Source organism: Mus pahari, chromosome 1, assembly GCF_900095145.1.
Source record: "Mus pahari chromosome 1, PAHARI_EIJ_v1.1, whole genome shotgun sequence".
NCBI lineage: Eukaryota > Metazoa > Chordata > Mammalia > Rodentia > Muridae > Mus > Mus pahari.
In genome coordinates, this window is record NC_034590.1 from 10,650,949 (window position 1) to 10,656,948 (window position 6,000).

General features: G+C 43.6%; 1 protein-coding gene across 3 annotated transcripts in view; it reads right to left on the minus strand.

The window, feature by feature from the left end:
- The window catches only part of Znf536 (zinc finger protein 536), a 461,189-nt gene that overhangs the window by 395,109 nt on the left and 60,080 nt on the right, over window positions 1-6,000 (minus strand). For all 3 annotated transcript variants that reach the window (XM_029541285.1, XM_021206197.2, XM_029541295.1), the window contains exon 2: window positions 4,960-5,029. The gene's annotated coding sequence lies outside the window, so the exon portion shown is untranslated. The remainder of the gene's footprint in view (window positions 1-4,959; window positions 5,030-6,000) is intronic.

The following is a 6,000-nucleotide window of genomic DNA, read 5'->3' on the forward strand; positions in this document are numbered from 1 at the left end:
GTGTGTCAACAATGCTCCCTCACAAAGGATCTGGATGGGAAAGCTGGTTTAAGGAACTCACCACCCTTCCTGACATCCTCTGAACTTACTAACCAAGGTTCCCAAGGGTGTTAGGGAGACCACATGCCTGCTAATATCCTGGGGATCCTATATTTGATGGGAGCCAGAAAGGGCTTAATTTTTCAGAAATGGTTTAGAAGTTTCGTTATTCTTATTTAAACCAGAAAAAAAATGCAGAGATGACCAAGCAGAGAAAGCAAAAACAATGGATGCTTCACACCGTCACTGCCTAGGTTGAGCTAGATGTTGTGTTAAGACCATGGCATAGTATAATCCACGGCAGGACATCAGTGTTCTTCCCAATGTAGAGATGAGAAAATGGAAGTATAAGCCACTTGATACAGGTCCTGCAGCCAATGAGCGGTAGAGCTAGTGTCCTGGTCCAGAAAATATGATTCCCAAATTCACCCATTTGTGCTGGAACTCTCCTTCTGTGAGAACTTTGTTACATTCTCTCGGATGCTCCAATGAGCATCAAGTATAATAACTTGACGGTCACCCACCCATGAGGAGACCTGGGCCATTCTCATCACTGGGATGACGCCTCCTAGTGTGTGAGGTCATCGACCCCACTGAACCAGAACTTGAGAATCTACCGTAAGACTATCAATCCATCCTGAAGATGGCTTGACTCTACAGGGTTGGTTGACCAGTCCAAGGAAATGAAGCAGAGTAAATTGCAAGGAGACATCAATAGCCTCTACAAATATGGAACACACACAGTTATAGTCTTAGCCAGGAGACAGACATCACACATGTGCACAGTCTTCTGAACCTCATGAACTACCTACTCTTTGAAACACATCACCTGCACCTACTTGAGCTATTCATCCATTTACCCATCCACTGACCCATCCACCTATCTAGCATTCCCTGTATCCATTCATTCTCTCTAGTACATATCCTTCAGCATAGTGATGTACATGTGATCTTGGAGATCTTCACATATGTTGTTTTGTTTTTCTTGCAACAACATATCTTTCCACTTACAGAGGTTGCCTTACATACTCTTAAAAATATTTTCCTTTACTTGGAAAAAATAATTTAAACGAAGAGGTAATAAGAATTCCTGGATGACCCAGGGGTGATGGCGCATGCCTTTAATCCCAGCACTCAGGAGGCAGAGGCGAGCAGATCTCTGAGTTAGAGGCCTGGTCTACAAATTGAGTTTCAGGTCATCCAGGGCTACACAGAGAAACCCTATCTCAAAACAAACAAAGAAAAAAGTCTGACTGCCCATTTTGAAGTTTAAAAAAATAATGTTTAAGAGGTTAAGAGGCCAAGTGTTAAAAAATGGTAAAAAGTGTATTTCATTCGGACCAAAGCTCACTGTTATCATATCAAATTTATGTTGAGACTTGAAACAATATCTCATGGACCCACCTATCAATCCATTCATCATTCATTCATCTACCCATGTGCATAGCTTCCCATCCCTCTGTTCATCCATTCTCCTTCCCACCCATTCATATATTTACCACTCATGTATCCATCTACCTAGTCATCCATCTATCTATCTATCTATCCATCTGTTCATCTATTTATCTGCCTATTCATCTACCTAACATTCACCCACCCATCCATCTGTCCTTCTATACATCCACCATCTACACATCTGTTTGCCCACCCCTCCATTCATTCACTTAAGCATCCATCTATCTAGTCATCCATCCATATAAACATCCATTCATTCACCTAAGCATCATCCATCCATCTATGTATCTATCTATCTAGCCACCATCCATTTTCCACAATTAAGAACATAATATGGAGGCTAGAGAGATAGCTCAGTGGTTAAGAGCACTTCCAGAGGTCCTGAGTTCAATTCCCAGCAGTCACATGGCGCCTTACAACCATCTACAGTGTGATCCGATGTCCTCTTCTGGCATGTAGGTATACAGATAAAGCATTCATATGTGTAAAAATAAATATATAAAATATTTTTTAATGAAAAAATACTATTTACCAAGTACCATTCCAAGAACTAGAGAAATAACATTGAACAACACACAAAATACCCTTACCGTCATCAGTTTTACCCTTTGGGATGGGAGACAGACCAGAAATGGGTAAAGATTTCAGATATCATAATGCATTTGAAATCTTCCTAACACAAAGGTAAATTAGCTCCATTTGCTCATTTGTTGTTAAAACAAGCAAGGATGTCTCATATGGAAAGTGTTAATGGTACAGAAATACACTCCAATGATGTGGAATCGTCTGAGGGTAAATATTGCAGCAGTGTTTTTCTGACAAAAGCTTTACTCCTCATCTTCCCGAGCCTTGATTTAAATATATACATGTATGTGAGTGCACACGTATCAAGATTTGAGTATTTCAATATAAATTTTGTATTCAAAATACTTTCCTGATTTCAGTTGATTGCATATTTCGAGTCAATGTTGCAGTAGTAATTCTTGTTCTGAATCAAAAATAAGACTGACTCTTCTCTCTCTCTCTCTCTCTCTCTCTCTCTCTCTCTCTCTCTCTCTCTCTCTCTCTTTTTCTCTCTCTCTCTTTCTCTCTCCCACCTCCAGTCCTAAACAACCCCAATATTCAAGCAACTTTTCAAGCTGAGTAGTTCAAGGGACAAAGCCTGTTTCTTCCCATTTATTTTCCTGCTGAGGCTTTGTGGGGGGGCTGGAGTGGGACTGGGGGTGAGGATTAATGGGAGAGGGGGTGGGTAAAAATGCTGCCTCAAACCCCATCACAAAGGCATCCAGGATAGAAGGACAGCCCTTCTCACTTGGATTTGAGTGTGTAATTGTTTGACTACATCTCTCCCCGACACTACAATAATGTCATCCTTGGTTGACACAGACTTTAAAGTCCTTTGAAAAGGTGGAACGTTATCAATCATGAGCGTGATTATTATGGGATTTGAGTGGAGGAAGCTAAAGATTCAGGCCTTTGCTCTGGTCTGGCTCTCTGGAGAGCAGGCAGGAGAGAGAAGAAAGAGAGCTGTATTTCAGCCAAGCAAAGGACGCTCCAGGTCTACCATCTATGCGTCCCTTTTCCCAGAGTCAAAGATAGATAAGAGACACCTGAGGCTAAAGAGTCCCCTCTGGAGTCCCCAAACACTCACAGGGTTCTGTTTATGTGTCAACCACATGAGGTAGATGGCATCCAATAAAACCTGATTGGATTCCCAGGGAACATGAGGACATTTCTGGATATGTCTTGGTTGTTCCAGTGAGGGAAAGGCTTGTGCTCGCGTCAGGACAAGACCAGGGACGCTGTGAAATATTCTGCTGTAGGGACAGCCTCCTACCGTTTGAAATGATCTAGTTCAAGATGTTAATAGCACCAAGTCCGAGAAGCCTCATGTCAGACCTAAAGGGGTTTGGTCATGGGTAGAGGTATAGACAGGGGTCTTGAGAAGAGCATCCTGGGACATTTGTCTGATGTTACTTCTTCTGACTTTGCCACCTCTCCCGTCTGCCAGCAGACAGGAGCAGGTGATAAAAGAGGGGACCAAATAGCAGGAAAGAAAAGCAGCTCAGAACCAAATTGCATAGTCTTCTGTCTTCTGACCTAAAACACTTTCTTTATTGAAATCGGAAGGAACCAGAGACCTGCCAATGTGTGTTGTTCCTTTTCTACTTCTTCAAGGCAAAGCAGCCCCAACCCGACAAAAACAAACTAATCTTCCCGGCAGATCACTGGGACTGTCACGCTTTCAACTGACAAATCACAACGGTGCCTACAGACCCGGAATTCGCCCGTCACGTCCAATCACATGCCCTGGATTACTAAGGCAAAGAATTGTGAATTTCATTAAATATGTTAAAGGGGAAAAAAATCAGCTTTGAAAAATAGTAATCCTGTCTTTCAACAAAAATATTATAGGAAGCTATGAATTTGGTAGATCCGAATAGGATGTTGGTACATGTTTTACTAAGGTAATATAATGGCACACTATTATTAGATCACATTAATCATTACTGTGCCAACGGCACTGACAGCCCGCTGAAAAGGATTGAAAGGCCTGGTAATGGATATAAATTACCCATTGTGTGATAAAAGGATTTTTACTAAGAAGGTAAGAATAAAACAGCAAATTTCTAATATAACTGTTGTGTAAAAACCAAAATAAAAGTAATCCACGGTCAGTAATATCCACAAAATCAGAAGTAAGCACTTTCCCCCAATGAGATAAAGTCACAATAAGAAATACATACATTCAGTACAATATAAAATTAATTTTTGAGTGCATAATTCCACTATCAATTTCCCTTGGTTTATAGAGTGACCTCAGAGGTGCATGGCCAGAAGAAGGTGGGCTGGACTAATTAGAAATCCTGGGGCCACCTTAAATGGGGCCAGCACGAGCATCCTGGGCGGCGACATTCTTCTGCATTATACAAGTTTGTATGAGCTTCTGTGTAGGGGAAACACTCCAGTTCTGAGTGTCTTAGAGCATGGCGTCTTGGGACTGAGATGACAGGGATGACACTTCTCTGGGACAGATGTCCCCCAACTTACATAGGAGTGTCAGGGGAAGTGACTACAGGTGGCACACACACAGGGTCGCTTGGCTTCCAGCAGCCCCAGCTCACTAGTCCCAAATTGCCATAGCTCAGATGCCTCATAACAGTGAATGAAATGGTCCTTACTGGACTCTGCTTGGCTGGTGACTCCACGTGCGCCCCAGGGGCATGTCTGCTGAATACATACGTTCATCCCACCCAGAAGACCTGAATCCCAGGCCACCTTCCGCAGTCCACTACAACCACCTGAATACAGACAGGAGAGTTCACTTAAGGATTCTGTCTCAGCACAGAAGCCTGTGACAACCCCCTCCCTGAGAAAAGGCAGCCTGTATTTTCCCAGACTCATAGACAGACATCCCCCGCCTTTCAACAAACTATAAAGCTGCAAAATGATGTTGGTCCTTACCAGGAAAGTCTTAAAGCCACAGAGTTCCGTCTTGGGTGTCGGATGTTCTTAAAGCCGTGGCATTCAGGAACTGTAAAAATAAGTGCTGTTAGAAACTTAAAATGACAAACAGTCTTCAAGAAGATATTCAATCAGCCCCCATCTAGGGGCATCTTGCTGAGCTTTTTGGAAGCCAGACATATTTGCTAGCCCCACTGCCCCAATTCTTTGAGCAACTTGCCAAACGGGAGCTTGTGTGACCTTTGCAGTGATGAGCCAAATCTGCTCAGCTTGTTTCGAGTGGGGGGAGACACCACCTGCAGAAGAGGAGGAGGCAGGGCTGCTAGCCATCTCTTCTCCAGATAGGACAGGAGAAGAAATAGAGCAGAGAAGGCTCTCGCTCCTCCTTGGCATCCTTAACCCAGAGAACCCAGAAAGTCCTTCTCACTTCTCTCTATGCTGCTCCCTACAGTAGACCAAACTCCCATACACATTTCAAGTGGCCAAGTCTGTTCATTGACAGAGGAGGAGACAGTGTTGAGTCCCTGACAGGATTGTGCCCCAGTGCAAATTAAGGATGCCATGTTTGGCATCCATCATCTCTGCTGAACCAAGTCCAGAACAGTGGCCCAGTTAGCTCACGAAGTTTCTCACTCTGCATCACAAATGTGTTCCCTCCCCACCCTGACGATGTCACCCACCAGAGTGCTCGGTTCACGAGACATAGCCCAGCGAGCCAGCTAGGATGCTCATCCACTGAGGTGCTGGAGCCACTGGCTAGGTACTCAGGGTGACCTCTTTTACAACGCCCTAACTACCATTCCTATGGAATCATCATATGGGGTAAGGGAAAGTCCTCATGATAGATGGCATTTCACTCAGTCTGAGGGTCCACATTTCAATTAAAGAAGGAGAATTTCCCATGGATTTGATAGCACTGGTCTGCAAAACCACAGACAGATTCAGAAGAAGAGAAGTGACAGCTTTGGCCCAAAAGGCACTTGTACTGGCTAGCTTTGTGTCAACTTGACACAACTGGAGTTATCACAGAGAAAGGAGCTT